At 38.1% G+C, this 9,138-nt stretch overlaps 1 protein-coding gene across 5 annotated transcripts in view; it reads left to right on the plus strand.

Annotated features, from left to right (window-relative positions):
* The window catches only part of LOC138028654 (AP-1 complex subunit mu-1-like), a 24,125-nt gene extending 15,489 nt beyond the window's left edge, over positions 1 to 8,636 (plus strand). For 2 of the 5 annotated variants that reach the window (XM_068876257.1, XM_068876258.1), the window contains 2 exons: positions 5,149 to 5,232; positions 7,992 to 8,636. The gene's annotated coding sequence lies outside the window, so the exon portion shown is untranslated. The remainder of the gene's footprint in view (positions 1 to 5,148; positions 5,233 to 7,991) is intronic. The other 3 variants (XM_068876255.1, XM_068876254.1, XM_068876256.1) reach the window with 2 other exon arrangements.
* Positions 8,637 to 9,138: the final 502 nt, after the last annotated feature.

Consider the following 9,138-nt stretch of genomic DNA (forward strand, 5'->3'; position numbering starts at 1 on the left):
GGCAAGAAGACTTTTCTACGCTATTTCTAGTCTAAGATCTTTCTTTGTACTTATACTTGTGTTTTCCACTGTGAACATTACGGTATTTTGCACAGAACGAATACTTCATTAGAAGTATTTTGCAAAGCACGAATACTCCAATATTTCTTGGGAACCGGTTTGTTCAGCCGTTTTGACGTAGAAAGAAAATGAGAAAATAGCTTTCAACGGCTTTACAAAATAAAAAATGAAATCAAGTTTAAAAAAAAAAACGAATTACTGATGTCCGTCACGGGGACTTCGCAGCGGTCCCCCATCCAAGTACTAACCTCATTCGGAGGGGCTTAACTTCAGCTGACACCTGGGCTAACATCAACGATTGAGATCTTTGTGTTAAATTCGCACATGTATCTTGTCGAACTTTAGGGTAATTCCACAATATTTTGCATGCCACAGAGGGGACATCTCAGAAAACAATACCATAAATAGCTCCTTTTGCCAAATTTAGTTTAGTTAATTCACTGTGGACTTGTAATGATTAAATAACTGATGTCACTCTTCTTTATCAAATCCTTTCAAAATTATTTCTGCCACATCTGGCAAGATTTAGTCCTTTATTCAATCTGTCACAGAGGGGACCAGAAAACCAATTTGGAAGAAAATTGAAATTTAAAAACTAGGCTAAAAATCCTGTGAATGTAAACCAGCAGCAACAACACTTAAGTGCACATTTGATTTTTATGTTAATCAACAATTAAACTGCATTGATGGAAAAGACATTCTTGCTCTCTGATACAGCACAGATACATGTAATAATGAATGATCACGGTTATTGTCACAGAGGGGACTGTCACGGAGGGTACCTCTTGTCTAATAGATAGCGGTCATTAATAGCCACCCTGCAATCTTCTCTGTAGCAAAGTGTTTAAGTAAAACAATGATACTAGACTTGTCTAGTGTTATATCCAAAACCTTCTAGAGGTGTATTATATATACATGTATCTGTAAAAATGTTGCACACTCTTTTAATAATGCATTCCTTCTCAAACAGGGTCACTTTCTGATTATTTTTGTTTTACTTTATTTAGAAATATTAGGTTCTAACAAGCTAGGCAATTGAAAAAGACAACACTGTACTGTAAAAGGCTCATTAAGACCGTGTGCTAACAAAAACAAGACACTTTTCGATCTGCAACTTCCATGAAGTCTTATAAAGTCATGTATAATCTGAAAATACAGACAGCTCAGATACATCAATAATTTTAAAAGTCTCTCTCTCTCAACAATGACTGAACACAGAATTGAGGTGATAATTTTTTTTCCTGAAAGTATTGACCTCATTTATGCATGTACAGATGTAACTACCAGTACAATCATGTAAGATGATTTTGAATGTAAGTTGTTCATTGAATGAAAGTGCCGTAGGTCAAAAAAGGCAAGAACAACTTCTGAACATAACTTGCAATACAGTCAATTGTATATGATGTACACTGTTCTATGAAAGCAAATGTCAGTGTACATTTTACCATGCTAGTAGAATATAAATTAATGGACCTATGCAGATCTTCCATGTTGTGTACAAACATGACTTGTATGATTGGTGTAGTTTTACTAGCAATGGCTAATGTGATAAAATTTTGTACAAGATTACTTCCAGCATATTTTTCAGACAGTTTCATGTTACCACTCGTCCAAGTTTCTTTATTAGCATGCACTGCTTAAAGTTTGTGCTGCTTTCTAATGAAAAGGTGCACTTTCTCAACCTCACGCTGAGTTGAAATAGTAAAAGGGTGATTGCCCACAAGTAAGACAGAACCATGAAAAATGCAACTACAGTGTACCCTGTCCACATCATCAGTTCTTGGCCAGTCATAGGTGGTGGAGCCTTTGCTGTGCAAGAATTTAACTTCAACAAAGCTGTCTGCTACAGAAATCACTCTTCCAAAATAGAAGGTGGTTACATAGTCAACTGCGTAATACCTCCCTACCTGAACTCCATGATACTTACAAATGCATACTTCACGGTCAAATGCAGATGATGGTATGACCTGCCATGGGGTGGCCGGAGTTCTGCAAACTTGGATTTGCCAATCTGAACATTGCTTTCTTCCTTGAAAAGCTCATGCACTTCTCCAATTTTAAACAATAGCAACCTCTTTTGCCTGTGTTCCCTTTTACCATCAACTAGTTTGACAGACACATAATCTTTCTTCCCTGGAAGCATTCTGCTGATGTCCTCTCTTAAATAGAAATTCTGCACCTGTTGTATCTCATCATCAGTGAGAGCATCACATCTTTTCTTTCTGTCCTTGCTGTACTCTTTTCTTCGCTTAAAGTTGTTGTCACACAAATCCACGACCGCCTTCCGTTTTCTTGGGGAAAGATCTTGAACAATCTTTGCTAACACTTGCACTTTTCTTTCAGGGCATTTTAGCAGGTGCTTCTTTGCTCTACTGAGTGCTTTTCCAAACGTCTGAGGGCTTACTTGACTACAAGTTTTGCCTGTTTTCTTGATCAAGTCTGCTATTTTTTTTCCTTTGCCTTCTTTTCTTCTCTGGCTCTCAAAACTTCAGGCTGATTGGCTTTCTTCTTCAAATAATCGTTTTTCTTTCTTTCTCTGTCCTTCTTTTTAACCACCTCATACTTTTCTTCATTTTCCCTCAGTCTTTCCCTGTACAGTATTTCTTTGTCCTCTCTTTGCTTGAACTCATTTTGAACTGCTCAACAACTGCTCTTTATTACGAATAATTCATGAGAACTTAATAAATCCAATATTTCCACTGATTAACTGCACATTTTGGCTAAGTTAAGTATTATTGTTCTTTATGTGAGGAGATTATGGATGATTAAAACAGTTTATCTTCAATAGCAGTAATTTCTCTTTCAAAATAATAATTCTTCCTCCAAGAAATATATGTCCGTTCTGGACAGTAAAGTCCCTTCCGTGTCAAAAAAGTCCCCTCTGTGACAAAAAGATCCCCTCCGTGACAATTTTTTGTTCACAAAAAATGTCCCCTCTGTGACAGAACAGTCCCCTCTGTGACAAAAAGATCCCCTCCGTGACATTGAAAGTTTTCACACCTATCCTAAGAAAAGAGAAATAGAAGAACTCCTCCACACCTTGTAAGTTTGTCAGCCCATACATGTACTTCAACTGTTCACAGAATTTTGTACAATTATTACCAATTGCTTTGAAGAGATAATAATTTTTATCCCTATTTTTGTCACAGAGGGGACAATTCAATTTTGGACATAGGCTTTGATCTCTTTCTTCAGACAAAATCAGGGAGAAATCATTAACTTCAACAGTCTAAGTAAATAAGTAAATGTCCGGACAGTTTTTACTAGATTTCCTCTCAAGATAGATTTACCATGGTCATTTGTGCATGTCCCCTCTGTGACAGCCAAACAGGCTGAATTGAGTGTTATAGAAATCTAAAAAGAAAATTGAGGGGAACCAGGCATTTAAATTCAAAGATAATTGATCAAGAATATTTGTTAAGAGCTTTAAAATACGAAGCACTGTATTGTGTTCCTTTCCAAATTGAAGCTTAATTATCTCCGAAAAATGCATGGTTACCCCCCATTTTTTTTTTTTTTTGGATACCAAGAGCACTTGCTAAGTGTGGCTTCCTCCGCATAGTTTTAAGGGGCACAAAAATATCCCTGCATTAGTGATACCAATAGGAAATCAGAGTATCTGGAAATGTGCAGGACGTATGTGCAATAACAATAGCAGGCACCATCCTTAAAAGAATGTTCCAAGGAATTAATCACTAGCTTACTGGCTTAACTATGCTCAGGCTAGGAATCTTGATGAAGTATTGTTACTTTTGTATAGTTCGACTTACAACCATATTTGGTAAATCATATGATCAAAACAGAGAATGCCTAAAAACTCAGCGAGTTAACTGTTCTTCACAAATTTTTAACACAACAGTATGAGAACATCCTGACACAAAATGGATTTTACAAATTATTTCTCAAAAAAATTATGATGTCACAAGGCCCTCCTTTGATACACTTTTCAAAATAAGAGTTCCATTTGTTTTTGTCCAATTAGAAATTCCATGCTACAGTTCACGAAAAATGATGGGATGGTTGCCATATGGTGAAAAAACCGCCTCTTCCTTTCGTTTCCTGGGAGCTTTTACCTGTTTTTCACTGAAATGCATGGCACCTTCTGATTGAAGTGATGTCAGATTTCCATGATTGAAAAAGATTCTTCATAGAACCATCCATGCAACCTTTTTGTAGGGCTCTTTGACTAAAAACCTTCCTTAGCAACCATTGTCTTTCTGTAGTTAAGTGCCACCCCCCCCCCCCCCCCCTTAAACATTCAAAAAACTCAATGTGGTGGAGGTTGATACAATCTGTTACTCTACTCAAACCAGCTGCTTATTTAAAATTCTATTGAAACCCCTGGACTTTCAAATAATCAATGTGTTAACCCTTTCCTGCCCGAGGGGGGCCCCATTGACGAGGAAAGCTGTCTGGCATTAGACAGAGTGAAATCTAGAAATGCCACTCTTGGGTCAGCAAAGGGTTTAAATGGGGACATTTTTTGAGTGGACCTTGATGTTGTTGACCGTTTCCTGCCTGACCTGATTTGACTGTTACTGTGAAACAACCTGCACTTTCATCCTTGTTTTATTTTCAAACAAGACGGAGAATTTTGAGGTACTTCTGTAATGATCAATCATTGATGATTGTAAAGTAACATTTTTGTTTCAGATTCAAACCCTGATATGGATGGCCTTCCTAAGTTATTTATATATACAGTAACTTTCTTGTCAATTTGCTGCTTCTGTTTTGTGCAAAAAATTGCATGTAGCTTCATTTCCTGTTATTTGCTCGTAAGTTTCTAAAAATGGCAGCTCCATTGCTTGGATCTCCTCTTTCTTGTTGTTGATGGCTTCATCTTCAGGTAAACTGCAGAATACCCGACCACTCTTTTGTTCTTGTACATAGCTTTCCGTAACGTAGAGCTCGTCTTCATGTTTATTGTGTTGTTGAAAGTTGGATTTTTATATCACTAAATGAAACGATTTAATTTGATTTTAAAGAAGACTGTCTTTAAGGAGGGAAGTGTTAATGAGCGAAATTTTATACATGTAACGTTTGATGTACAATGTAACTGACGTGTACGTGTGCTTGTGTTGTCTGTAGGATAATCAGAATGATCACAATCCTGGTACCCCTGGGGAGGGTGATGGACAGTTTGGCAATTTACTGCCATTCTCACAAGATAATGTAAGTGCGAACTTTTCTGTTAATTTTAGGGTTAAAATTCTGGTCGATTATCAATTAAGATATTTGAAGCGGGCATCCGTAATCTAGAAAAAATCTAATGAAAAGGAAGATCGTTATCTTAGAGATCAAGAATTGTCCTCATCCCATATTATTCGAAAAAAAGTAAGAAATATCGTTATGTTAAACATATCAACTGTCCTCATCCGTTAAATCAGACCCGTAATAATTAGACGGGGAGCCACAAATGTGACCCGTATGCTCTAATGAGGTTGCCTACAAATTCAAAGGTATTTTTGCCCCGGTTTATGTTTATGCAGCAAATGTAGATCTTAAGAAGTCTTATTGAAATCCGAAAAGAAAATTGGGGCTAACCACGCATTTTTCAAAGATAATTGATGAATAATATTTGTAAAAAGCTTTAAATTACGAAGCAATGTATGTCTCTCAAAAATGCAAGGCTACCCTCAATTTTCTTTTTGGATACTATTAAAGAGTACTTACTAAGATCTACTTTCTCCGGATAGTTTTAAACCGCGCAAAAATATCACTGTATTGGTAAGCATCATCGATAGGAAACCCGAATATCTCGAGATGCGCAGAACGTATGGGCAATAACAATAGTAGGCACCGTCCTTAATTGCATGAGGTAATCATTAAACCATGTGAACATTAGCACTAAAAAACTGACACGGAGCACTGTGACGCTGTTTTATTAAAAATGGCAGTTGGAACACAAGTCATGTACAACCAGGTTTTAACCAAAACTTGTTTCGATAGAGCCTGTTCCTCCTAGAATTGAATATACCGGCGTACGTTTTGTTTTCTGCGCGCACTTTCTTCAATCCAAGTTTGTATTCACCTCATTAGTTAGTGGGATGGCCCTTCGGTTTATTACCATGGTCCAAGTGATCAGGGATGGATTTAAAAAGCTTTCTCAAAATCATTAATAATTCACCAACCCAGTCGACCAATCACAGGATGTATACCACCACATCTCGTAGATGTGTTTTCATACGTGGCCCAGTAGAAAAGTTGATGAAACCTTTTAGAGATTTAGATACGATATCCAAGTCTCTTATAATTTTTCTCTGCCGTCTCTAGAAAGAAAAACAAAACGAAAGGCCAGTTGTTCGAGAATTGAACCAAGAACTCGTGCTTCGTGTTTTGAAATTCGAAGCAGTAAGTACTCTGCCTTCGGCGTCGTGCTTTCATCTGTTTCTTAGTGTTTGGAACCTCGGATGAAACATTCCCACTCGTTATTGGTATGTTACTTCTAATACGATCCAACTTGATCAGCATCCTCACAAATGTTGGTTCGTGTTGAACTTATCGACATCCTTTAGCCAAATATTGACACGGTTGCTTTTACCTCTCCATCTGTCTTTCATCGGAAAAGACAACGTTCTTCCATTATTTGTCTCCAGTCGTTGTCATCTGCACTAACCAAATAAATCCAAATCTGCAGTTCCTCAGAAGAGAAAAAAACTATCAGGTCGCAAAATGAATATTCAATTTATTTTCCTCTCTGTGCTAATTCCACGAACAGGAAATGGCACACACTTCTGGACAGATAAACAACCTGCTGTTTTCAAAGAACTATCACAATGCAAAGCAGTCTATGACGTCAACCCGGTATTAGGCTCGTTCCACTTCTTTGCTTGGTCGTAGATCAAATTACAACTTTTAGGTGCCTCTAATACTGTGTTCACACTAGGCCGAAACATGATTAGTCACGAATGAAACATGTTTCGTTATGAAAAGTGTTCTCATCAGACAGTGCCTAGCGCGAATCATTGTTGAAACATGATTATTCTAAGCATGATTGAAACAACCTCGCGAGGTAGTTTCAATCATGATCCGACCAAACACGTTCAAAATGGCGGATTGATGCGAGAGGAGGCAACTGCCCAAAAGAACCAAAATTGAGGCTATTAGGAGGCTAAATGTCTAGTTGCAATATGGGCCGACAAAGAAATATAACGGCAATTATCGGCGATTGTTGCAAATGAGCTTGTGGAAAACGGAATATCTTCTAACGAAGAAAGCACAAATGCCGCCTCCTCATTAAACGCTGCATAGCCCCCCTCCTCCGAACGGCTAGAAAATCAACACTAAACCAAAGAATAAATGCAACTGTTACAGAAGTTTCCAGCTCCAATATACAGCTGAAATGTAAAAAAAATATGCGAGTGTAATGAAACAGCATAAGTTACACAACCATGCATGAAACGTGTTTCACACCGACATCTGGTGTGAACGACCCAATAAAAAACGTGTTTCGGCGAAGCATAACACAGCTTAAAACAGTGACTTTGAAGGAGAGAGTATAGCGAACCAAAAAATTAATGTTTTACCAGTCAATCGGCGTCAAAATTGTTGAGACACTCTTATCCTTTAGAGTCGATTTCAAGCTCGGCGGCGCAAATGGACCCCTCCCCCGCACCCCCGGGACAATGTTGTGTTTTTCTGTTTTCTACGAGCCTTGTCGACAGCGGTACAACATTGATTAGGGTGGGGGAGGGAGGGGTATCCCGGAAACGTACTTTCTGGACAAGTTTTCTTTTCAAACAATGACTGTGTCGTTGCCAGTGTGCTCTGTTGGCAACTGTCTCAACTAATTTTGTCGCCGATTGAGTGCAGAGACTTGTTAAGTAGAGAGGGCAGTGCATGGAGCAGTGTAGAAATATCTCGCAATCGAAAGCTCCTTTTTAGTTTTTGTTTGTTCGTTTTATTTAACGAGAGCTTTAATTTCCTTTCAGGATCACTGTGAATCGGTTGCGATCTTAAAGATCTAAAAAAGCATGCAAGAAGAAGCAAGAAGAGTTGAAAATGTCGATGGAACGACGGACCATCAAGGAGAGTTTTTCATGCAATAACAGCTAGAGAACTTTCGCCTTTGTAAATTTGCCAACCACTACCCAAAGATTTGTAGAAAACAACTGTACTTGATCTACGGAGTTTGCATTGGGAAAACAACCCCGGTATCGCTAAACGCCTTCTTCTCTTGTGCCAGGGAAGACGAGTCCAAAGTAGATGTCTCTAAATTAAAGTTATATGTTTGTATAGTCCATCGCTTACGTTGTGGCTTATAATTAATAATATACGGACAGTTGTTGGGTGTTTGTGTAGAATAATAGGCGAGTTCTTTGGGACAAGAAAGCTTTCATATCTTATCAGGAATGAATGAGTTTGCTGCTTCGGTGTAGCCTACAATAAGGGACAAAAAGCTGGTTGACCCAGATTTCTTTCTTGACCTCAAATGCGTTAAACACGTGACCAACACATGATGGGCTCGTTACGCCTTGATGACGATTCTTTCTATTTATCCATCGCGTGCTGTAACGTTGTCAACGCTTAGTGAATTCTAGTTCCTTCTTAGTGGTTCCGGTCAAAGTCACGTAACGCTCCTCGGGTGAGGAACGTTACATGCATGGGCTTTTTTGTTTGGGTCAGCAAAATTAAGTGAAGGGTCTCTCTTCGTTTTGATTGTACATCTTACCTTGTGGTACAAGAGATATGAAATGCACTTTAAAAAAGTTTAAGTATAATCTTTAGTTATATGCTTATGTTATGCAGGATCTTGTTAAAGGCAGAAAGACTCTGTCTTGACCCTTCCTCTGGTAGTGATGGCGTGTGAGACTCTGATAGTCATAGGCACAGATTTAAAGGATAAAGCTATTACTGGATGCCCGTTTTTGTTATCAAGTCTTTGGGATTATTAGCGGGTACCAAATAGGTCCAAATGAATAGCGGACAAATAATTTGATACCTCGTTCAACCCAAAAAGGAACGCAAGGAACATACGCTTTTTATGAAGAAGCACAAACAATACAAAAATATCTGCAAAGAAATTATTCCTTTTTGCATAGGCCTCATGATAATGTCATAGTATTCAATACGCAGATC

Source organism: Montipora capricornis, chromosome 13 (assembly GCF_036669925.1).
Source record: "Montipora capricornis isolate CH-2021 chromosome 13, ASM3666992v2, whole genome shotgun sequence".
In the NCBI taxonomy this organism is placed as follows: Eukaryota; Metazoa; Cnidaria; class Anthozoa; order Scleractinia; family Acroporidae; genus Montipora; species Montipora capricornis.